We start from the raw sequence: 25,946 nt of genomic DNA, 5'->3' as shown, positions 1-25,946 counted from the left end.
GAAATGTATTATTATTAGCATTATTCATTTTCACAAACGACTAGTTATTAGCCAGCAGTACCCGCTTTAGCCTCATCGCGGCAGTGTGGCTCAAAGTAGGGGATAACCAAGCGAAACTCCATTCATGATTAAACGACAAGAAGAAGAACGCAGTCGCCTCGAAACCAACGAAGAAGAAATGGCCGCACCTGTGTCATGGCAACAGATAGATTCTATCGATCTGTTTAATAGATAATAGATAGATTGTTCTATCTGATAGAATAATCGACAGGTTTGGACAAGAACTTTGGAAAGTGGGGAAGGGTTTTGTGTGGAGGGGCGGGAGGGGCGGCTGCGGGTGCGTGGCGGTGCTCCGTGGAAGTCGAGGATTGCCAATCGACGCCATTTGGAAAACAACCACGAACGGAGGAGTTAACAGGTAAGCGCAGCTGTGCTGCGAATCGTCAACGTGGGCGATGAGAATTGACAAGATTTGTTTGTATTTCACGGGCAATTTTTAATGTGTTTTTAATTTTACAAGACAGCAAACATTCGCCAGTCTTATTTGTAGTTGCAGCTATAAACATTAGCATCAGGATCATCGTGTTCACTCAAATGTCTAAAAGTATTTATTGACGTATAGATCGGAGTAAATGTGTAATCGGGTGGTTTGCTAAGAAATTAGAAGAATTAAAAAAACGACAGTCCTATTAGCGTTTTTTTGACATGACATCACTAACGAGGGTCAGGGCCCATCTTGCTATTTAGCTAGCTAGCTAGCTGTATATATCTCACTATCTAACTATCGAGCTCACTATCTATCTCGCTAGATAGGTAGCTATCTCGCTATCTCTACCACTATCTGTCCTGCTATCTAGCTAGCAAATTATCTTGCTATCTGGCTAATTATCTCGCTATCTCTCTCGCTGTTTGTCTCGCTATCTGTCTCGCTAACTATCTCGCTATCTATCTCGCTCTCTAGCTATCCTTCTATCTCGCTATCTTCCTCGCTATCTACCTTGCGATCTCTCTATCTCTCTCGCTATCTCTCTCGCTATCTGTCTCGCTATCTATCTCGCTATCTATCTCGCTCTCTAGCTATCCTATCTCGCTATCTTCCTCGCTATCTACCTTGCGATCTCACTATCTCGCTATCTCTCTCGCTATCTCTCTCGCTATCTATCTCGCTATCTATCTCGCTATCTATCTATCGATCTCGCTATCTAGCTCGATATCTAGCTCGCTATCTAGCTCGCTATCGATCTCGCTATCGATCTCGCTATCTACCCCGCTATCTACCTCGATATCTAGCTCGCTATCTTCCTCGCTATCTATCTCGCTAGCTAGCTATTTATCTAACTACTTAGCTAACTCGCTGTCTCTCTCGCTATATTGTTTTTTGACATAAAGTCATTTTGAACATGGTTGTTTTTTTTTAACGTTGGTATGAAATGTACATTTTAATTAACGGTGATTATAACACACAAAAATAATTTGTTATGATTTATTATGAATTTCTCCTATTAGATATTCTTAAGTGCTTTATTACAGCTTCTGCTTTTATGAAATATCAATCGAAATGTATTCATGCCTTGATGTGCAAATGTAAATATGTATAAATACGTACTTCAAGTAAATATCCTAATCTTAATCCCGGGGTTGGATGCAAAGGGTCTAATCTGGTCCACGCGTATGATGATGATGATGATGATGATGATTATTATCATCATCGTCATGGCGATGATGAATTGATTAAATCCGCGTGAACGCAGTCAAAAACAATAATCACACAAATGAACAAACCGATGCTCGGCTACCTTGACGATTTTAATCCCGTGTTTGTGTTTTCATGCGCTTGCGTGCGTGCGTGCTTGCGTTGACGATTGAGAGGAAAGCTGTTTGTCGTACAAAGAGCATATTTGGCTCAATGACCTTGACCTTGACCTTGAATGCACCTCATCTAGTTGAGGGAGTTAAAAATCTCTATAAATACAGGTAACATCATCAGGTTACATCATGTATATGCTAGCTTTCTAGCTATCTAGCTAGCTACCGAGCTGGCACCTTGATAGCTATCCATTTTCTGTCTATTAGCTATCTATCTAGCTATCTGGCTATCTGGCTGTCTATCTATTAGCTAGCTAGCTATATATTAGCTATCTACCAAGCTATCTATCTGGCTGGCTATCTATTAGCTAGCTGCCTAGCTTTCTATCGATTTGAGTTATTCTGGGTTTGATCTAGCTATCTGGCTGTCTATCTATTAGCTAGCTAGCTATATATTAGCTATCTAGCTATATATTAGCTATCTACCAAGCTATCTATCTGGCTGGCTATCTATTAGCTAGCTGGCTAGCTTTCTATCGATTTGAGTTATTCTGGGTTTGATCTAGCTAGCTGGCTATCTGGCTGTCTATCTATTAGCTAGCTAGCTATATATTAGCTATCTAGCTAGCTATCTATTATCTATCTCCCGAGCTATCTGGCTGCTATCTATTAGCTAGCTGGCTTTCTATCTATTGCTCACCCTGTGACTGTAGTGACCTTGAGAGTTTTGAAAGGCGTTTAGAAATGAAATTGTTTATTATTATTATTATTATTATTATTATTATTATTATTAAAATAAAAACGATAAAATGATTAAAACGTCACAAAAAGTTATGTATAACATTTATAAATGAACTCTACAATAATCAGTTTTGTATACATTACAAGTACAGTTATATAGTAATAGAAATTGATAATACTAAATATAAAATGATAAAAATGACACAAAAAGTTATGATTTATAATTTAACTGTAAGCAGTTTGGTATCTAATAGTATTCAATAGAAAATGTTGCTTAAAAACAACAGATTGTCATCGTATACTATCCTGTCGTGTAAATGTCACGTCGGCCATTTTGAATGGATTTCGACTTCCAACCGTTTGACTTACGACCGTTTTGTCGGAACGGAACCCGGGTCGTAACTCGAATGTTTCTTGTAAATGTGCGTTACATTCTGGCTCAAAACTCAACAATTCTGCATCCGAGCATGAAAATGACAACCGGGCGCTACTCGGCGACCATTCACGCGCTCCGGCATTGTGATATTAATAAAGCGAGATATTGCTCAGCCGCTTAAACCTGTCGTTGGTAAATCCGTTGTCACTCAGTTTGCCAACATGGTTAAGCCTGGTTGGGGGTTGAGGGGGGGGGGGGGGGGGTGTCGGTGGGGGTCCCCCCTGATCCCCGTTTGTGACAGGCCACTCGCTTGACACTAAATGGGGATTAGCCAGGACTCCATTTAGAGCTTTTGTTCACAAAACAATCGGCCCACAATCGAAACCAGCAAGTCAACCACCAACCCCACGCGGATTTTAAACTAGTATCGCGGCAATTTTACACCGGTCACTAAAATGCACTTTCCATTTCGAACTTCAAACCGTATTTTCTGGTGTATAAAGTACACCGGAGTATAAGACGCACCCCCAATGAATGGTATATTTTAACACTTTTGCCATATACAAGGCGCACTTTCAGTGAATAAAAACTCTAATATAAAAATAGAATATATAAATATATGCCGTATTTTCCGGTGTATAAGGTGTACCGGACTATGAGGTGCACCCCCAATGAATGGTGTATTTTAAAACTTTTGCCATATATATAAGGTGCACTGGAGTATAAGGCGCACCTTCAATAAATGAAAAATATAATATGTAAATATATACCTTATTTTCCAGTGGATAAGTTGCACCGGAGTATAAGGCGCACCCCCAATGAATGGTATATTTCCCAACTTTTTCCATATATAAGGCGCACCGGCGTATAAGGCACACCTTCAATGAATGAAAAACGTTTGCCAAATATACCGTATTTTCCTGTGTATAAGGCGCACCCCCAATGAATGGTGTATTTTAAAACTTTTTTCCATATATAAGGTGCACTGGAGTATAAGGCGCACCCCCAATGAATGGTGTATTTTCAAACTTTCCATATATAAGGCGTACCGAAGTATAAGTCGCACATTCAATGAATGAAAAATCTAATATATAAATATAGATCATATTATCCGGTGTATAAGGTGCACCAGAGTATATGGTGCACCCCCAATGAATGATGTATTTTCAAACTTTTTACATATATAAGGTGTACCGGAGTATAAGGCGCACCTTCAATGAATGAAAAACGTTTGCCAAATATACAGTATTTTCCAGCGTATAAGGTACACCCCAATGAATGCTGTATTTTCAAACTTTTTCCATATATAAGGCGCACTTGAGTATAAGGCGCACCCCCAATGAATGGTGTATTTTAAAACTTTTTCCATATATAAAGTGTACCGGAGTATAAGGCGCACCTTCAATGAATGAAAAATCTAATATATAAATATAGATCGTATTATCCTGTGTATAAGGTGCACCGCAGTATAAGGCGCACCCCCAATGAATGGTGTATTTCCAAACTTTTTCCATATATAAGGCGCACCAGGGTATAAGGCGCACCTTCAAAAAATGAAAAATATAATATGGAAATATGGTATATATAAATACAGTAAAGTCTCGTTATATCGATATCGGATATATCGATAGTCCCGGTTATATCGATATTTTTTCGGACTCCCTTGAATATCGATATAACGAGACTTTACTGTATATACCATCTTTTTTAAATATATAAATACATACCATATTTTCCTGCGTATAAGGTGCACCGGAGTATAGGCTTTTAGGGTGTGTCATGTACACCGGCAAATACAGTACATTGATGATAAGTTATTATGTTTCTATAAGTTATATTATATATATATTATATGTACAGTAAAGTCTCGTTATATCGATATCGGATATATCGATAGTCCCGGTTATATTGATATTTTTTCGGACTCCCTTGAATATCGATATAACGAGACTTTACTGTATATGTTATTATATGTTTCAGTTTTCGACTAAATTGGTTTTCCAACCACTTTCTGGAACGGATTATGGAAGGAAAACCCGTGTTTGACTGTGTACATAATCGTTGAACATAAAATAACCAAAAATGAAACAGAACATAGCATTGAAAATCCTGGCAAAGAGCAGCGGGTGATTTTTTTTTAAAGAAAATGAAGGCTTTTATGTACATGAATCGACAGACCAAGGGACAATAATGGCTTCCATTGTCTACATGTTGCGCTAGTGGACAATGTGGATTTAAAAAAAAAAGTTTTTTTTGGGGGGGGGGCGGTGGAGAACAAGTGTGAAAACATCTGTCCAATCCAGCGTTTGCAGATGTTCCTCTACCGCGACTTTATGACAGGAAAGCAGCCCGAAAAAAAAAAAAGAATTAAAAAAAAATCTGCCATTAAACACCACCTTCTGCTTTGGTCCTGACACAAGATGGACTCTAATGCATATTTAGCCTAGCTTAGCTTAGTTTCGAGCCTGAATGAAGATGGAAAGTGTAACAATAAGCCGCGGATTTAGCGGCAACAATAGGGGCAACCTACATTTCACGTAATCTTTGCTGGGATTAGCGTGCGAGGCTAACGGCGGCGCATATCAAAATGCATATTTCAATTTTTTTCTTCTTCTCTCTGCGGCGGCGGCGGGATGCCGACTTTCCTCATATGCTGGCGAATTAACCACCCGAATGGTCGCCATTAAGGGCTGGGGGATGTCATGACTTTTGTGTGCGAATGGCCTACTTGTGTTTACAAACGGTTTTAGCTTATTTTAGCTCAATTTTATTTCTGTGAGTGTGTAGTACCAACAAAAACGGCATTTCGGTGTTGCTAAACATACCGGGAACAAAATTCTTGTTACACTCTCTTTTCCCAGTATAATAATAATAATAATAATAATACATTTCATTTTTAAGCGCCTTCAAAATTATTTTTTTTTTCAAAAGGTCACTTTACAGTCACCGGATATGTTTGTCTGTGGGTGAGCAGCGGCAGCCACATGCGCCAGCGTTCACTCAACCCAGAAGTAACTCAAATAGATCAAAAGTTAGCTAGCTAGCTAATCGATAACTCATAGATAGTTAGCTAGATAGTTGAATAACTCAAATAGGTAGAAAGTTAGCTAGATTGCTAATAGATAACTAATAGATAGCTAGCTAATTCACACTATGATAGCTGGCTATCTAGCTATCTATTACATGTATAGCTAGCTAGCTATTAGCGGTATAGCTAGCTAGCTATCTCGATAGCTATCTATTACTCATCCTGTGACTGTAAAGTGACCTTGAGAGTTTGAAAGGCGCTTATAAATAAAATGTATTATTAATATTAGCTATCTATTACCTGTGTAGCTAGCTAGCTTTTTGTCTGTTTGAGTTACTTGCGGGTTGAGTGAACTCTGGCCCGTGTGGCTGCCGCTGCTCACCCACGAAAAAACGTATCCTATGACTGTAAAATGATGTTCAAAGTTTTGAAAGGCGCTAGATAGTTGAATACCTGAAATAGGTAAAACGTTAGCTAGCTAACTATTTGATAACTAATAGATAGCTAACGTCCGGCTTCTCCTGCGCAAGCTAGCTAGCCCGAAGTCACGCAAAGGACAAGTCGTCCGACGCTAGGCTAATTGCTCATGATGAATCATGTGGTCAGCCCGCTCTTATTATTACAAGGAGATCAATTGCGCTAACGCTGCGAGGCTGCTGGCTAGCGATAGCGACGCTAATGGCTCCTTAGCATCCGTCACGCTAAATAGCTCGCTTGATGATTGCGGCGGAGGCGGCCATGTTGAGGAGATAAGACGGACCGAAGAAAGGACGGACGGCGAGGATCTTTTCACGCTAACGGCGTGGCGCCAAGGGCAATGGCGGCTAAGTAATGTGTGGATTATTGCAATTAGCATGGCAAAGTACTTACAGGGATCAAATTAAAAAATTCATTAAGGAGCACAGTTAATTAAGGAAGACTTTTCGGGGCGTACGGGATAAATTATGACGCCTATTAAATGTGTGACGGGGGCCGACGGGGCTCCCTAGCGGGTAGCGCGCTCACGCTTGGCAGCAATGGCGTTAGCCTGTCTACTTTTTTCTTTTAGCTTGCTGTTTTTTATCTGGAGAGGATGAAGTTTTGGCCAAAAGGAGCGATTGCGTGCCTACTTTGATGAGCTCTCCGACATCCATTGGGATCCGCCAGCGCACAAATTTTTTTGGGCCAGATGAAAACGATGAAATTAGCTTTCTGTGCTAATTTCACTTTGTTATTGCAGTTCGGTGGCAGCCTTTTCGCTAATCCTGACAGCGCATTGTCCGAGCGCTCGGCCGAGATCTTAAATCTGCAGATAATAATAATAATAATAATACATTTTCATTTATAAGCGCCTTTCAAAACTCTTAAGGTCACTTTACAGGAACAGGATAGGTTTTTCTGTGGGTGAGCAGCGGCAGCCACACGCACCAGCGTTCAATCAACTCCGAAGTAACTCAAATAGATACAAAACTAGGTAGCTAGCTAAGAGTTAGCTAATAATCATTCAACCAGGAAGTAACTAAAATACAGTAAAGTCTCGTTATATCGATATTCAAGGGAGTCCGAAAAAATATCGATATAACCGGGACTATCGATATATCTGACCCTGTTTGCATGTAATTTTCTCCGTGCGTGCATAGAAATAGTATCGATATAACCGGGACTATCGATATATCCGATATCGATATAACGAGACTTTACTGTAGATAGAAAGCTAGCTAGCTAAATAGCTAAGAGTTAGCTAATAATCACTCTACCTGGAAGTAACTTTAATAGATAGAAAGCTAGCTAGCTAAGATTTAGCTAATAATCACTAAACCAAGAAGTAACTCAGATAGAAAGCTACCTAGCTAAGAGTTAGCTAATAATCACTCAACCTGGAAGTAACTCAAATAGATAGAAAGCTAGCTAGCTGGCTAAGAGTTAGCTAATAATCACTCAACCCGGAACTGACTCAAATAGATAGAAACCTAGCTCGCTAGCTCAAAGTTAGCTAATAATCACTCAACCCGGAAGTAACTCACATAGATAGAAAACTAGCTAGAGAGCTAAGAGTTAGCTAATAATCTCTCTACCTGGAAGTAACTTTAATAGATAGAAAGCTAGCTCGCTAAGATTCAGCTAATAATCACTAAACCCAGTAGTAAATCAAATAGAACGCCAGCTAGCTAAGAGTTAGCTAATAATCACTCTACCCGGAAGTAACTTTAATAGATAGAAAGCTAGCTCGCTAAGATTCAGCTAATAATCACTAAACCCAGTAGTAAATCAAATAGAACGCCAGCTAGCTAAGAGTTAGCTAATAATCACCGGAAGTAACTCAAATAGATCCCCTTAAACATGGTGTCAAAATGTTGACATGCGACCGCTCGTGCCAATCGGCCGCCGCCTCCTGCGAGCATCAATAATGAGAGCGGCAGGTGGCTTATAGAACCCCCCCACCCACCATTAGCCTCCACCCATCGCCTTAAAAAAAAGTAAAAGAAGCCATCTGTTCGCCACCAGGGTGGCTAAGGAACATGTTGACATATTGCCACCAAATACACGCGTTCATCATTTTGCCACTGCGTCGTGATATATGCGCAAAGAAAAAGCTCAGCGTGCGACATTTCATCCTTTGACGTGTGAAAAGTTGAATCACCAAGTCGACGCCCTTTTTTTTAATCACTTTTTTGATCTTAGAAAATTAGAAAGTAGAAAATTATGTTTTTATGGGGACCTGGGAACGGATTATTCTCATTTTAATGGTTTCCTATGGGAAATTATTTTTTGGGATACACACTTTTCGCCTTACACACTCTGTCTGGGAACCAATTAAGTTTGTAAGCCAAGGTATCACTGTATTTGATTTTGAAAGCATTTTTTTTAATTTAGCTTTTGCGTAGTTGCTTGCTAGCTTTAGCTGGTTAGCGTGCGACCGCCTTTGGAGATAAACTTTTTTTCTCAGAAAGTCAAAAGGCCAATCTTTAATTTCTAAAGCTATTTTTTAGGGTTAGCTTTAGCCTAGCTGCTTGCTAGCTTTAGCTAGTTTGTGTGCGACACGTTGGCGCATGTGGCTGCCGCTGCTCACTCACAGAAAAACTTATCCTGTGACTGTACAATGACCTTGAGAGTATTGAAAGGCGCTTAGAAATCAAATGTATTATTATTATTATTATTCCTAAATAAATTTGAGCTGCCAATCATCATTCACCAATGCTGCTCGTGGTTCATCTCAACTTGTTGAATGAAATATTTTGAAATATTTTTTTTCCTTTTAATCAAAATCAAAATCAAGCAATCTCATTGAGTCGCGTACTTGGCGTCTGGTTTTTGGAACAAGTTGCCAAGGTTATATGGATGTTGACTGGGAGAAACTGCATCATTAATTTGTATATTCTAGCATGACAGATGTTTGATTTTGGCCCTAAAAGTAATTAATAATAAGAGAGCATCAGCGAGAGGCAGATTGCCGACACATTATTGATGAAGACTCCTCACGGAGTAATTTCAGCAACGCGGGCGTGTGCGCTAGCGTGGGCGTGCGCGCAGTCATCTGCATAAAGAGCGAGCTGGCTATTTGCTATCTATTAGCTAGCTAGCAATCTAGCTGGCTGGCTATTAGCTATCTATTAGCTAGCTGCCTATTTGCTATCTATTAGCTAGCTAGTTATCTATCTGGCTCACTATTAGCTATCTATTAGCTCGCTAGCTACGTTTCTATCTGTTTGACTAACTTCCGGGTCGAGTGAACGGATCCTATGATTGTGAAATGACCTTGAGAGTTTTGAAAGGGGTTAATAAATGAAATGTATTATTATTATTCCTTAGCGGTTCCAGCTGTTAGCTTAGCTTTTAGCACTGTCGTGGAGGGAGAATAATATGGAGAAAGCGGGGGGGGGCGTTTTATTGGGGAATTAAAAATATGACGTAGAGCGCCATTTGTTTGTGTTTTGTATGTTCATGCTTGGGTGCCGATAAAGCGCTGGCCAGACCTCTGGCAATGTTTTTTTTTTTTTCTTTTCTACAAGAGGGCAGCATTTCTCTTTTTTTCTATGCTAGCGCTGCATTGAATGTTTATGTCATCCTAAAAGTCAATATTCTGCGGGTCCTGGAATTTAAGTGACAATGACAAAAACCCTGGCACTGCAGTGGACGTATTTTTGCACGCGTCTGGCAGTGAATGAGTTTTAAAAAAGTTGGGGGGTGGGGGGGGGGGTTGGAGGGCAATGCACGGGTGGAATGTTGACGAAGGGCTGAAAGTCATCTCCTTACCGGGACCGTAAATCAGCTCTGGAGGTGGTTAGCGCAAAGTCGGCGTGATTGTTTGAATGTGCTGCGCTGATTGGAGCCGTCACGCCGCAAAGCGACAAATGTTGTCTTAGCCGCGCCGCCTTCTGTGTGGATTTATGTGCGACTTGATAGCGCCTTCGGAGGTGAAGACTTCAACACTGGCCTCCCCCCGACCAACACCATCCCCGACACCCCACGTCTCCTCGTTTGCTGGAAAAGATTATTATTATGCTAGCTAGCTTTCTATCTATTTGAGTTACTTTCGGGTTCAGTCAACGCTGGTGCGTGTGGCTGCCGCTGCTCACCCACAGAAAAACTTGTCCTGTGACTGTAAAGTGTCCTTGAGAGTTTTGAAAGGTGCTTATTAATTAAATGTATTATTATTATTATTATTATTATGATGATGATGATTATTATTATTAGCTTGCTAGCTAGTTTTCACTAATATCACCATAAGAAAAATTGAGGCACTGTACAGTTCCAGATAAAACAAATAAATACATAAATAAATAGAAAAATAGATCAATAAATATACAAATAAAAAATGGATAATTAATATATTAAGAAACGAATGAATGAATGAATAAATAAATAAATAAATAAATGAATAAACAACCAGCTAAATAAATTCAGATATAAATCATGAATAAACAAAAAAAGAAAAAAGAAAAAAAATACAATCATAAATAAATCAATACATTCATACAACAAAAGAAATATATAAATACAAATAAATGAATCAGTGAACAAATAAATAAATCAGTGAATAAATAAATAAATAAATATACAATCATCAATAAATCAATACATTCATAAATAATGTAATAAATAAATAAATGAATGAATAAATAAACAACCAGCTAAATAAATTCACATATAAATCATGAATAAAGAAAAAAGAAAAAAAATACAATCATAAATAAATCAATACATTCATACAACAAAATAAATATATAAATACAAATAAATGAATCAATGAACAAATAAATAAATCAGTGAATAAATAAATATACAATCATCAATAAATCAATACATTCATAAATAATGCAATAAATAAATAAATGAATGAATAAATAAATAAACAACCAGCTAAATAAATTCACATATAAATCATGAATAAACAAAAAAAGAAAAAAATACAATCATAAATAAATTAATACATTCATACAACAAAAGAAATATATAAATACAAATAAATGAATCAGTGAACAAATAAATAAATTAGTGAATAAATAAATAAATAAATATACATTCATAAAGAAATCAATACATTCATAAATAATGTAATAAATAAATAAAGAAATAAAATATGTGGTGTATAAGGCGCACCTTCAATGAATGAATGAATGAATGAAACTAAATTTCCATATCTCAACCAAAGCAGCGAGCCATGTCCTCAGCACAGATGAACAAATAAACAAAACGATATGAACGGCGACCAAAAAGTGAAACTGCCTGCCAGCGAAGAGCTCGTATTTGGCGGACGCGGGCATCGCCGTTCTATGAGCGGGTCGTTTGCGTGAGTGATGAGCCAAAGCCACACGAATGTTTACGACAAATTCCCCGCTTGCCTTTCCATTCCACTTATTTTTGCCGTTTAATGCATGTGTGAATCAATTAATTCCGCCATCGTCAAAAAGGGGAGGCCGGCGTAAAGTGAGCGGCCGAGTTAATGAGTCCGCCATTACCACATCATTACACCAGCTGGCATCGCGGAGCATGTGTTGTTTGTCATCATATGCGCCGACACGCTTAATAGTCATCAATTGATTGTTGACAAAGATGGAGGAGGGCCTCGCGCCATGGAATTCACCTCACGCATCCCCAAAATAACGGTCCGAAATGTGGCTGCGCCGTTAAAAGCGTGTTTTGATGTCCTCTACTGCCGTTCTTTTATTTATTTTATCATTATCATTATCATTACCATTATCATTGTTATTATTATTATTATTAGTATTATTATTATTATTATTAAATAACGATGATGATTATTATTTATTTATTTATTAATTAATGTATTTATTTGTTTATTTAATTATTTATTTATTTGTATATATTTATTATTATTTTTTATGTGTTATGTATTATTTATTTATTATTTATTAATTTTTTAATTATTTCTTTATTTCTTTATTTATCATTAATTAATTAATTAATTTATTTATTTATTTGTATGTATATATTATTTTTTTATTTATTATTTATTTATTTATCATTTATTATTTATTATTTATTATTATATTTGTTTGTGACCGCTGAGGCATCGATGGAGAAAGTCAATGACTGTGATTGGTTGCCACGGAAGGTTGTCAAAATGCAATTGTTCGCTAACTCGTGAGCTTGCTAACCCGCGAGCTTGCTAGCTAAATAACTAACTAAATAACTAAAGAACTAAATAACTAAATAACTAAAGAACTAACTAAATAGATGCACAAATAAATAACTAAAAACACATAGATCACTAACTCGCTAGCTAACTTGCTAACTAACTAACTTACTTACTTACTTACTAAATAACTACATAACTAAATAACAAACTAAATAACCAGATGCACAGATAAAGAAATAAATAAAATGATAACATGATAAATAAATAGATAGTATAGATAGAATATAAATAAACATTAATAAATAGATACATAAATAAATAAATGCATTGATAAATAGATAGATCCATAAATACATTGATAATTAAATAGATACATAAATAAATAGATAATAGACAGAATAAATAGACAGAAAACATTGCCAGAGGTCTGAACAGCGCTTTATCAACACCCCGCGAAAGAAAAAAAAACGAATCCGGGACTAATTCGGGAATGGCGCATCCACGTCACACTTTTCAATTCCCGAATAAATTCGCGAATGCCAGCGAATGAGCTAATTTGCCAACATTTGAGTTTGGGGTCCTTTCATGTGAATATGAGAACTGCCGCAATGCTACTTGGATTAGCATCTTTTTGATGAAAGGCAAAAACAAAGAGTTTTTGTCCCAAAATAAAATGTCTGTGAGAAAGATGGACATATCGCATCAAAGATGGACGCCACCTTCAAAGCGCGGTTTACCCGCAATGGAAGCCATATGTTTAAGGATGAATCTTTGAGATGGAACCAATATTTTTTGTTGGGGGGTGGACCCAAATCTCCATCTTGAGAAACTGCTTTTCATCTCTTGCCGCCGTGATGAATTCCTTAATCCGCGTCTCATTGTGACCAGCCGCGTAATTCCATACGCCGGGATGAATAATCCATTTTTTTTCAAGCTGCTTGTCGGAGCAGACGCCACATTGGTGGATTACGCCGACTTTCGCTCGCAAAGGCCGCGTGGGGGGGGGGGGGGGGGTTGGAGGGTCTCTTGACCCGGAAATTTCTTGGATTCTGAGGTAGCGTCGGAGGTTGCGACGGGGTCACTGGAGTCCCTTTGGCGGCCCTCAATTGCGGACCTGTTCACCCCCCTCCTCAAAAAATCCGCCATTTTGTTTGGTGGCATCGGAAAACACAGCTGTTTTGACCCGTTGTGCGATTTGGTTGATCGTTTGCCGTTTCACAAAGTAAATCGATATTTGGTAGGCATTTTTATCATGAGCAGACCCACAAAAAAAGTCAAGAAGCCAGACCTGAAAAGGCCTGCATGTCAACGCTATTTTTTTTTTTTTTTTTTTTTCGTAACATGAAATTTTGGTAGGCATTTTTATCATGAGCAGACCCACAAAAAAATGACAAAGCCAGACCTGAAAAGGCTTGCATGTCAACGCTATTTTTTTTTTTTTTTTTTGTAACATGAAATTTTGGTAGGCATTTTTATCATGAGCAGACCCACAAAAAAGTCAAGAAGCCAGACCTGAAAAGGCTTTTTTTTTTTTTTTTTTTTTTGTCACATGAAATTTTGGTAGCCATTTTTATCATCAGTCTCACGAATCCACACCTGAAAAGGGCGTCAATTCAACCAAAAAAATCCTCAGCAATAGTTTCACGGTTGAGATTTTTTGACCCTATTTTTTTTCCAGCATCAAAAACTTTGTCATTTTTATCACAAGCGGACCCATCCAAAAATAAAGTCTTAAGAAGCCATAAAAGAAAGATACAGTCAATCTATTGTTTCATCATACATTTAAAGGACAACCGACACCTCCGGACAAGTTGTGTCCATAATTTTTAAAATGACTTCTACTGAGCGCATTTTACCAATATTGTTTTCGAGTTGATGACGATGCCCTTAGTGACGTCACGGAGGGAATGCCCCTGACCGAGAAAGCGACACACAATGCATGTTGGGTACTTTTTTTGTCTGAAAACAGTGTTGATGGCGAAATTAGAAGGAAAACCACATAAATAACGCAATGGTGAATCGTTGTGTGTTGCTCCAAGACTACTATTTGATACTAGTTGACACAAATTCCCAGCGGACAAATCAGCCCATTTCCAACGGAGCTTGTGCGCCATCTTGTGCATTTTCTGGGCGCTACGTTGCAGTCCAGACGGCTTGAATTGATACAGAAGGACTTCTTTCATCGATTGCAAACATTTATGCTTTCCTCTTCAGAACTATTTGAAACATATTCCTAACTGGATGAGTAACAAGAAAGCATCTTATCCAAATCTGAAGCCATTGTTTTGATTCTGGAGCAAGGCAGTTTGTGAAGGAGTATCCTGGCGTGACGTCACGAACAAGGGGGCGGGACCTTCTGAAAGAAAAACTTTCTGAGGTCATTTTGAAGTAGTTTTGGGACACTTTAAGTCATTTTTATTGGTGTTTTGCATTTGACTAAAAATATCAGCCTGCGTGTTTTGGGTATTTTAGATGCTATACAACGTTTTTTCTGATGTCAGTAAGGAAAGAAAAGTGGTGTCGGTTGTCCTTTGTTATTTTTGGTAATTTCCAGGTGTCCTCCAAAAGAAATAAAAACAAACTCAATTTCCTTGTGCTTTTTTTTTTTGTGCAACGAAGCGACGTGGTAGCCAAAAAAAATGAGGAAAATGGCGTCCGAGTGCCGCGCGGCGACTCGAGGAAGCAGATGGAGTTTGGCGGCCCGGTCAACGCGGCTCATAAGCTGCTCAAGATTTCATGTCTGGGCCCATCCTTGTCACAGCTTGTATCACCTCGGCGACAGATGTCACCGACAGCCCATCTAGCCAAGCCCTCGTGCACCCCCCCCATCGCCCCCCCACCCCCCTAATCATGTGTGATGATCCCGGCGTGACTCGGCGCTGTGGGAAATATGTCTGTCAATATTTCCTCCACGGGCAGATGCACCAGCATACCGCCTACGCCCCCTTATAAGCCCCCCCCCCACCCCCCCAACACCACCCCACACCCGTTTTTTTAAAATGTGGTTTCTTCCTCTCCTAGCGTGGAACCAACAAACAGGCAGTGAGGTGGGCACCTAAACGAAATGATTTTTTCAAAAGCTGAACATGCCCCTTCTTATGCGTGGAAAATGTTTTAAAATGTCATTCATTGAAGGTGCCCTTTATAATGCGGTGCACCTTATGCGCCAGCGTTAACCCAACCCAGAAGTCAATAGACAGAAAGCTAGCTCGCCAGCTCCTAGATAGCTAATAGATAGCCAAATGAGCATAATTGTGAGAAGACACAGGTAGTAACAAAAACAAACACGTGAAACAAAAAAAATAGTGAAATCTTGAAAAAAATGGATAGAAAACACAGTGAAAATTGGACTCGTTTGAACTTTATTGATAGTTCAAAGGCAGAGTGTAGACTGCAAGGTTAAAATATCCCATCAACCAGGCTACACAAATAAACCGCACAAGCCATCTGTACAATTTGAAGAAAACGTACAAGCAAGGGAACCAGCTATGAATGAAGTTTTGTAGTGTGTCTGCCTGCATCTGTTGTTGTTGCAATATCACAACTTCTAGGATGTACAAGCCAGAGCTCCTTGAGACACTTTATGCAAAAAGCTATCCATTCCATCAAGCCATCAGCAACCATCAAAAAGGTAAATAAAACAACCTTATTATACAGTACAGTTTATTTCTTTAATTATAATACCATAGCACATTTATTATACATAAAATAAGGTATATATTTTGTGTAGTTTTAAGGCTTATTTAGTTGAAAATTATCTTTTATAAGGACCTGGGAACGGATTATTCTCATTTTAATGCTTTACTATTGGAAATTAATGTTTGGAATACACACATTTCGCCTTACACACACTTTCTGGGAACCAAATATGTTTGTAAACCCAAGGTATCACTGTATTTATGAATTTGTTGCATGCTCTGTATGTACTGTGTGGAGAGGAGAGCTACTCGCTACGTGACTAACTTCCGATCGTCTTTGCAATCGGGAATTATCAACGGATCGTCCGGCCGGGAGCAGGCGTCCTCCCGTGTAGCCTTTCCGACATATGCTGGCAGGATCATAAAAAAAGGTGGCATTAAAGATGGCAGCAGATTGCTGGAGGTCCTCCACGTCACCACTCTTCTTCCTTCCCCTTCTGGAAAAGCTTTATTAATATAAGGCCGTTAACGCCGCCGCCACCTTGATGATGATGCGTCTCCCGCATTTGTAATTTACAACCGGCGCTCCTCCGTCAATGGGGGGAAGGCATTGTGAAATATTTTCCATTATGCGCAGAATGTCGACGGGTGGTTGTAAAAAAGAAAAGATATATTCAGTAATATCTTGGCTTATGAACTTAATTGGTTCCCAGACAGTGTAAGGCGAAAAGTGTGTATACCAGAGATTAATTTCCCATCGGAAACCATTAAAATGTGAATATTGCGTTCCCAGGTCCCCATTAAACATAATTTTCTACTTTCTAATTTTCTAAGCCTTAAAACTACACAAAAATATACTTTATTTTATGTATAATAAATGTGCTCTGGTATTGTAATTAAAGAAATAAGCAATACAATGAGACCTCAACTTACGAACTTAATTGGTTCCCAGACAGAGTGTGTAAGGCGAAAAGTGTGTATCTCAAAAAAAAAATCCCATAGGAAACCATTAAAATGGGAATAATTTGTTCCCAGGTTTACATAAAATATACTTTTCAACCAAATAAGCCTTAAAACTACACACAACATACCTTATTCTATGTATAATAAATGTGCTATTGTATTGTAATGAAAGAAATACACTGCATTGTATCATAAAGTCACTTTATTTACATTTGTGATGGTCATTGATGGCTTGATGGAATGGCGTTGGAGGTCAAAGGGAATTGCTGTTTGGAAAGAGATGCGCATTACATGAGGACTGTAATTAAAGAAATACACTGTGCTGTAAAATAAAGTTTTATTTACCTTTTTGATGGTCGTTGATGGCTTATGGAAGGAGAGTCACCTTCCATAAGGACTGTTGCTAACTTAACCTCTGGTGCTGTTCGGTCGTGTGCTTCCGCCAAAGATCACTCCGCCAGCAGTGGTGGGTGTGTATTATGAAAATAGTGCTTATTATAAGGTTTAATTTTCATAAATTTGACGTTTGTAAGACGAAAAGTTTGTAAGTTGAGGTGTTTGTAAGTTGAGGTCTCACTGTACTATATAATAAAGTATATAAAGAGCAGGGACCTATCATAGCAGTGTCCGGCACCGCCATATCTGGACAGTAGGGATATATATATATATATATATATAGGGCCAGTAAGACTTTAGTTCGCTGAAGAAGCATCTTGAATAAGAAGCGAAACGTCCGACACCTTCAAAGAAGTACAGATGACGGCTGAAGAAACCTTTTCATCGATGGACCACTCCTGTACCACTGAGAGCTTACACAGACGCAATAAAGTATTTTATTTACCTTTGTGATGGTCTCTTGATGGCTTGTTGGTATGGAGTGCCCGGTTTCATCAGCATTAGACACTTGATGAGGAACGTGGCCTTCTTCTACCACCATCTTGAGGAATGATCCCTTGTAAGCTTTGGCAACTTTATCGTCAGAACTGGCTGCCTCACCATGACGAATGACACTATGAATCCCTGTACGACGCTTAAAGTTCTCGAACCATCCGTGGCTAGCCTTGAAATCATCAATGGATGACGAACATCCGGGTTGCCTCTTGACGATATCCGAGTGATGTTCATATTTTAACCTTGCAGTCTGTCTCTGCAGCTCTGTGTCTCTGTAACCCTCCCCCCCCCTCACTGCCGCTTTCTTGACCAATCACGTGCGGCTTTAACTGAAGACTGAGGACGGGGAATAGAGGACAAAAAAAGTCGGCTGCTTGTTGGGAGAACGGGCTCATTCACGAACGACACTTGTTGTGGCGCCGTGTGTATCCCGAAAAATAGTTTGTATGCCAAGATTAAATTCTCATGAATTTAACGTCCGTAAATCGGAACGTTTGTTAGCCAAGGCGTTCGTAAGCCGAGGTATCACTGTACAATAATAAAATAAAATACAAACGACGATCCACATTGGCTTTACGGCGCTCAATCTGTTGTTGTCGCCGGCCATTTTGAAATGGGTTCAAATTCCGTGAATATTTTAACGTGCGCGTTAAATATCAAGCGAGTCTTTTTACAAAGTGACTCCGGAGGCCGTCGCTCTTTGACCGGGTATTAAAAAACGCCCGCCGCCGCCGCCGACTCTTCTCCCCATAAAGACTGTCTGCTTTTTACGACTAATAACCCCCCCCACCACGCACCCCGCCATTTTTTTATGCAGAAATGATACATCTTTCTTTAACGGTGCCGTTAAAGGTTACACAGTCATTTAAGCAGCAGTTGGGGCAGATTGATGTCGATGTCGCCAATGAAAAGCGCAAGCAGACCGGGATGACATTGGCGATAACGCAAAGGAGTCCAAAGTTGGCGGCTCAAAGTGCTCCGATAAAGACAAACGCCTCCTTTTGGCAGTTTGACGAGCTTCGCCTTCCCCCCGCCGCTGAAGCGTTAGCTTCTCGCGCACTTAACTTCTTTGTCGAGTTTTATGTGGTTCCCATTTGCAAGACGTCCGATTAAATCGCTCAAAAGGATCTTAAAATGGCGGCTTCAATTCAAAATGGCGCTCGTTTCGGCCTGGCTTCCTTTTGAGCTTTTTTTTTTGTGGTACGCCTTCAGAAAGACATGAACTTCAAATAATCGACGTCCAAAACTCGAGAAAGCGTTCAATTTGTAGGCGTGGCTAGCAAACACGGCCAAAATAGTCATTTTTAACCAAAACGTCAAACATTTTGGAACACGAAGCGACTCTTGAAAACAGCATTTTGAAATCGGAATCTCAAATTTATTTCATAGGGTGTCAACACCCATAAAACGCAATTGCTGCTCAGTTTATGACACCCAAACACGTCTTTGCCTATTCCCCTCAAAGCGACCTCCCTCCCTGCACCCGCCACACACATTTCCTGCGCTACCCCCACCACCACCGCCACCACCACTCCTATGCTCCCGCCCGCCGCCCCATTAAAATGATCTCTCCCATTGTCTGCGGATGCATCAAATCTGGTTTCACTTACTGAGCGCCGTGCGGATTAAGAGCTCAAACATCACTTTAGTTAAGGGTCAGCGGATTAGAGGGTGTGGGTGGGGGCCTGGGGGAGAACGGGGGGGGGGCTTCCATATCTCATCTAATAGCATCACTACCCTCGACACCAACAATGACATCTTCATCATTGTCATTAGAATTATCAGATGCATGTGTGTGCGCGCGCGTGTGTGTGTACGGGTGTGTGTGTACGGGTGTGCGTGTACGGGTGTGCGTGTGTGTGTGTGTGTATATATATATATATATATATATATATATATATATATACAGTAAAGTCTCGTTATATCGATATCGGATATATCGATAGTCCCGGTTATATCGATACTATTTCTATGCACGCACGGAGAAAATTACATGCAAACAGGGTCGGATATATCGATAGTCCCGGTTATATCGATATTTTTTCGGACTCCCTTGAATATCGATATAACGAGACTTTACTGTATATATATATATATATATATATATATATACAGTAAAGTCTCGTTATATGGATATTCTCGGGAGTCGGAAAAAATATCGATATAACCAGACTATCGATATATCCAATCCTGCGACATTTGAATTTTCTCCTTGCGTTCATAGAAGTAGTATCGTAATGAGCAGTACTATCGATATAACCGATATCGATATAACGAGACTTTTCTGCACAGATGTCAAAGTCACGGCCCGCGGGCCAAATCCGGCCCGCCACATCATTTTTTTCGGTCCGCGAAAGCGAATCAAACTTGTTAAATTTCATGATGATTGCTAAAATCTGAGCCAAAATTTCATATTTTTGGATGTCAACCACAATAAAAGTCATTATTCTTGACTTCAGATTTGAAAACGAGTTATTCATTAATTTGCTGTGTACTCTATATGTCATATTTGAAGGGATTTAAACATTCTAATGGGTTCCCCAAATTCATAACGGCCCTCGAGAGGAAACCATAACTACAATGTGGCCCGCGGCAAAAAATGACTTTGACACCCCTGCTTTACTATATATATATATATATATATATATTTTATTACGTTTGAGATAAAACTTTCTTTAAAAACAAAATGGACTAAAATTTCTTCTTTGTGGTATTTTTTTTTTTTCAATCTATCTTGGCTCTGATTCCCTCCTGACTTTGTCCGACACGTTTTTGTTTTTGTGTGTTTTTTTTTTTAAATAGGTTTAACCTTTGTCAAATCTCCGTTCCGCTGTGATGTTGGGCAATGTCATTTTCTCCTGAAATCTGTCTATTCCCTCATCACGTCCAAATCTAATTCCATTATCATCACCTCCCCTTTAAACCATCCTACGCCCCCCCCCAAAAAAAAAAAAAATAATATGCTGATTGGATGCACGGTGAGCCGTGTAATCCAATCTGAAGACCACCTTGGAAAAAAAAAGATTGCATTTTGGAATTTGAAGCTTGCCGGGAGGTCAGCTCAGATCACGTTTTTAATAGTGGCGACGGTGTAAGGGGGTTATTTGTTGGGGGGGGGGGGAGGGGCAGAAAAAAGAAACAGGAAGTTCAACTGGTGTAAACAACACAGGAGGGATCGTCAGATCATCTGTTCACAAACACCCTTGAGGACATGAAGAGTCTTTATTCTCCAAAGTAATCTGTCAATGAAAAATAAAATAAAAATGGCTACAGGATGTTTTTTATCCCGTTCATCTTGTCACCTTTGTTTCCATTTCATTTTTATTTTGGCTATTCGCATTTTGCTTTCTTCATAAAATGTATTCTTCTTCTTCTTTTTCTTTTTCTTCTTCTTCTTCTTATTGTTATTATTATTATCATCATTATTATTATTAGTAGTAGTAGTCACAGTAGTCATCATCGTAGTTATAGGCGTAGTCGTAATAGTATCTATCTATTAGCTATATAGCTATCTAGCTATTAGCTATCTATCAGCTAGCTGGCTAGCTAGCTTTCTCTCTATTTCAGTTATTTCTGGGTTGAGTGAACGCTGCCGCGTGTGGCTGCCGCTGCTCACCGACAGTAAAACTTACCTTGTTACTGTAAAGTGACCTTGAGAGTTGTGAATATAATAATATAAATGAAATGGATTATTATTATTCGTAGTAGTAGTAGTAGTCGTAGTAGTCATAGTAGTAGGTCGTAGTTGTATCGACCTAGCTATCTAGCTCTGGAATTATTATTATGAAAAATAGTTTTTTTTTTTTTCTTAGTATGTTTTAAAACAACAAAATGCTAGCCTTACTAGCCTGAGCTCCGCCCCCCCCCACCCCATTTTTGTAATTTATTTTCCTAAATTGACTTTTTATTTATTTACATTTTTTTTCCAAAATATACCCGCAGTTCATTTTTTAGCCATCTCATAGCGCATGCGGCTAAGCTTAAAGCAGCTGCTCCGCTAAGTGTAGCGCTAAGATAAAAAAAAAAAAATAATAATAATAATATCAACCCAGCAAGGTCTGGCGACACCCTGAGAGCAAATGAGAGGCGTGAAAAGGGGGTGAGGGGGGTGAGTGAGGGGCGCCCGTGAGGTTGATTGATGCGGGACAGGAGTGAAGGTCTTGGAAGCTGAAAGCGAACAGCGGTGAGAGTGATTCGTAGCGGCCTGATTAAAGTTTCAAGTTGTAAGGACGCATTAGCGCGTTGGTGGCGCGATTTACCGCCGTCTTCCCTTGACTTGACTTGATTTAACGCTTGCCGTTTTTTTTTTTTTTTGTTGAATAAACATCCAGTGAGGTTTCATTAAACGCCCCCACCCGAAAGGCGGAACCCCCCCAAAAAAAAAAGTGCGGTCCAGTTTGTCAAAATATTTACGACAGGCCAAGGAGAAATGCATCGTTTCACAAATGACATTGACACAAAATACTAATATTCAAAAACTGCACCAATTCAAGAGTCAAAATTTGCGGTGACTATGATACAATAAAATAGCATATTTATTATACATAAAATAAGGTATATTTTGTGTAGTTTTAAGGCTTATTTAGTAGAAAATTATGTTTTATGTGGACCTGTGAATGGATTATTCTCATTTTAATGGTTTTTTATGGGAAATAAATGTTTGGCAGACAAACCTTTCACCTTACACACACACTTTTTGGGAAGCAATTAAGTTTGTAAACTGAGGTATCACTGTATTTGGTATTAATAATAATACATTTCATTTATGTTACTTCCGGGTTGAGTGAACACTGGCGCGTGTGGCTGCCGCTGCTCACCCACAGAAATAATATCCTGTGACATTAAAGTGTCCTCGAGAGTTTGAACGCTTAGAAATTAATGTATTATTAATACCAAATACAGTGATACCTCAATTTACGAATTTCATTGGTTCCCAGAAAGTGTGTCTAGAGTGTAAAGTTCGTCTTTCAAACATTTATTTCCCATAAGAAACCATTAAAATAAGAATAATCCGTTCCCAGGTCCCCATAAAACAGTTTGCTACTAAATAAGCCTTAAAACTACACAAAATATACCTTATTTTATGTATAATAAATATGCTACTGTATTGTAATGAAATAAATAAACTGTACTATATAATAAAGTCGTTTTATTACGTCTGAAATTACGCAGAAAATTCGTCAAATGAATTCTGAAAACGCTAATGACTGCGCAATGAAGAACTCCACCATGCTATTTTCGTAGCTTGAGTCTTGGAGGAACATAACGGAGCAGGTAGGGATCTAAACTAGCCTAGCCTAGCATAGCATAACCTTCATTTGTCCGAAATTCAAAAGATCAAATGAATTCTGAAAGTACCGGCAAACAGACTTCACCACTCAAAGGCTTCATATGTGTTTTTTTCCCTTACTTTTAGCATACGCTAGCTGATTTTTTTTCACCGTTCTGTGCGTGTACGCGAGCGTCCGGGGTGGAGGGAGCGTGCGCTCACTCAAGTGTAACCACCATCTGTCGGGTGCTTCGCTAACATGCAGGTGCATCGCTACGTATCTTAGCACGCGAGCTACATATACACATTCAGTGTGTGTGTGTGTGTTGCTGGTGACCCTCAGAGATTCGGGTGTTAAGTCGGACCTCATGGTTAAGTCATGCTTCATTTAAAGCGGTCTCAACGGGCGCTAAATGAAGACTAAAGGTGGACTAGAATGACCTAGGATTTAGCCTAGCATAGCATTGCATCTTTTTATTTATCTAGCTATTCAGCTGTTTATCTATCTATCTCGCTAGCTATCTATCTAGTTATCTACTTGGCTCGCTAGCCATCTATTTATTAGCTATATAGCCGTCTGGCTAGCTTTGTCCTAGAGAGTTTTGATAGGCGATTATTCTTATTATTAACTATCTTCTATTAGCTACCGAGCTAACTTTCCATCTGTGTTGACTGAGCGCTGGAGCGTCTGGCTGCCGCTGCTCACCCACAGAAAGACTTGACTGTAAAGTGACCTTGAGAGTTTTGAAAGGCGCTTATAAATGAAATGTATTATTATTGTTATTATTATTATTATTAGCTATCCATTAGCTAGCTGGCTAGCTATTATCTGTCTAGCCGGCTGGCTGTAAACTGTCTAGCTGCCTAGCTGTTGGCTATCTGGCAATCTCTTTGCTATTTATTTGCTATCCATGCGCTAGCTAGCTAGCTTCTATCTATTTCAGTTACTTTGGGGTTGAGTGAACGCTGGCGCATGTGGCGCAAGTGACCTTTGGAGTTTTGAAAGGCGCTTAGAAATGAAATGTATTATTATTATTATTACATTACATACATTAGCTTTATATCTATTTGAGTTACTTCCGGGTTTAGAGAATGTTGGCGCTTGTATTAGTATCTAGCTAGCTAGCGATTAGCTATCTATTTGCGAGCTGGCTCGCTTGCTTTCTATCTATTTGAGTTACTTCCGGGTTGAGTGAACGTTGGCGCGTGTGGCTGCCGCTGCTCACCCACTGAAAAACTTATCCTGATTGTAAAGTGACCTTGAGAGTTTTGAAAGGCGCTTAGAAATGAAATGTATTATTATTACATCACAAAGGGTTGAGTGAAGGCCATGCTAGCTATCTGTTAGCTATCTATTAGCTAGCTAGCTTTATATCCGAGTTACTTAGCTATCTATTAGCTGTCTATTAGCTAGCTAGCTTTCTATCTGCGTTACTTCCGGGTTGAGCATGTGGCTGCCGCTGCTCACCCACAAAAAAAACTTGACTGTGAAGTGACCTTGAAAGTTTTGAAAGGCGCTTATAAATAAAATTGGATTATTATTATCATTAAAAAGATTTATGCTTGCGCATCGCTATCTCCAGCACATTCTCAACCAATTAGCTTAGCCGTAATTTGCGCCCGAACTCTCCTCCTTTTGATGAATTGCCGCCCAGATGTTAGCATGAAGGCACACGCTAATCCCACGTATGAAATTAAACCGATATGCTGATCTCAAATATTTAATAAAGAAGCATATAATCCTAATATGGAAGGATTGCGGGAAGGGAGGGACGGCGTACTTTAGCGTGCGTGGTTTACGTGCGGAGGCTAAATCCAGGTGTATGAGGTCATAAATCGGGCGGGATTAGCACAAAGGTTATTGTCATTTTTTAAATAACACAAAAGCAGATTTGGTTATTAGAAATAATAATAATAAAAAATGGCCGAGTGGACCATCTGTAAGCACGACTTGTTGAACTCGTGTTTTTTTTTGTTGTTGTTGTTGTTGTTTGACTGCAATTATGAATATTGTTTTTTCATCTTGCGGGGCCAGCTGGGGGCACGTTGCATGATTAATGTCCTGAAGCCCAAATCCAATATTTACACGAACCATCATTTGTTCTGGCTACCCCGGCCCACTAGAAAGTTACTTTTAAAAAAAAAGTGCCCGAAATGAAAAAACATAAGAATGTTAATAATAATACATTTCATTTAAACGCGCCTTTTCAAAACTCTCTTTACAGTCACAGGATAATTCCTGTGGGTGAGCAGCGGCAGCCACATGCACCAGCGTTCACTTACCCCGGAATAACTCAAATAGATAGAAATCTAGCTAGCTAATACATAGCTAATAGATAGTTGGCCAGATAGCTAACTAGATAGCCGGCCGGCTAATGGATAGCGAGCTAAATAGCTAGCCAGTTAGCTAAAAGATAGCAAATAGATAGCAAATAGATAGAAAGCTAGCGAGCTAATACATAGCTAATAGATAGTTAGCCAGATAGCTAACTAGATAGCCAGACAGCTAATAGATAGCTTTAATAGATAGCAAATTAGTGATTTCATCTCGGTATAGGCTCGCTAGATACCTAGCGAGCTATCTATCTAGCCAGCTAGTTACGTAGCTATCTAGCTAGCCAGCCAGCTATATAACTAGCCAGCTAGCTATCTAT

The 25,946-nt window shown here is 39.2% G+C and overlaps 1 long non-coding RNA gene across 2 annotated transcripts in view; it reads left to right on the top strand.

The window, feature by feature from the left end:
- Nucleotides 1-211: 211 nt before the first annotated feature.
- Nucleotides 212-25,946, top strand: part of LOC148898681 (uncharacterized) — a 72,834-nt gene continuing 47,099 nt past the window's right edge. For both annotated transcript variants that reach the window (XR_016114621.1, XR_016114620.1), the window contains exon 1: nucleotides 212-418. This is a non-coding gene — a long non-coding RNA (uncharacterized LOC148898681). The remainder of the gene's footprint in view (nucleotides 419-25,946) is intronic.

Source organism: Hippocampus bargibanti, linkage group LG04, assembly GCF_051943395.1.
Source record: "Hippocampus bargibanti isolate YZ-2025 linkage group LG04, ASM5194339v1, whole genome shotgun sequence".
NCBI lineage: Eukaryota > Metazoa > Chordata > Actinopteri > Syngnathiformes > Syngnathidae > Hippocampus > Hippocampus bargibanti.
Note: the sequence above shows the minus strand (reverse complement) of the source record. Positions and strands in the feature narration are given on the sequence as shown.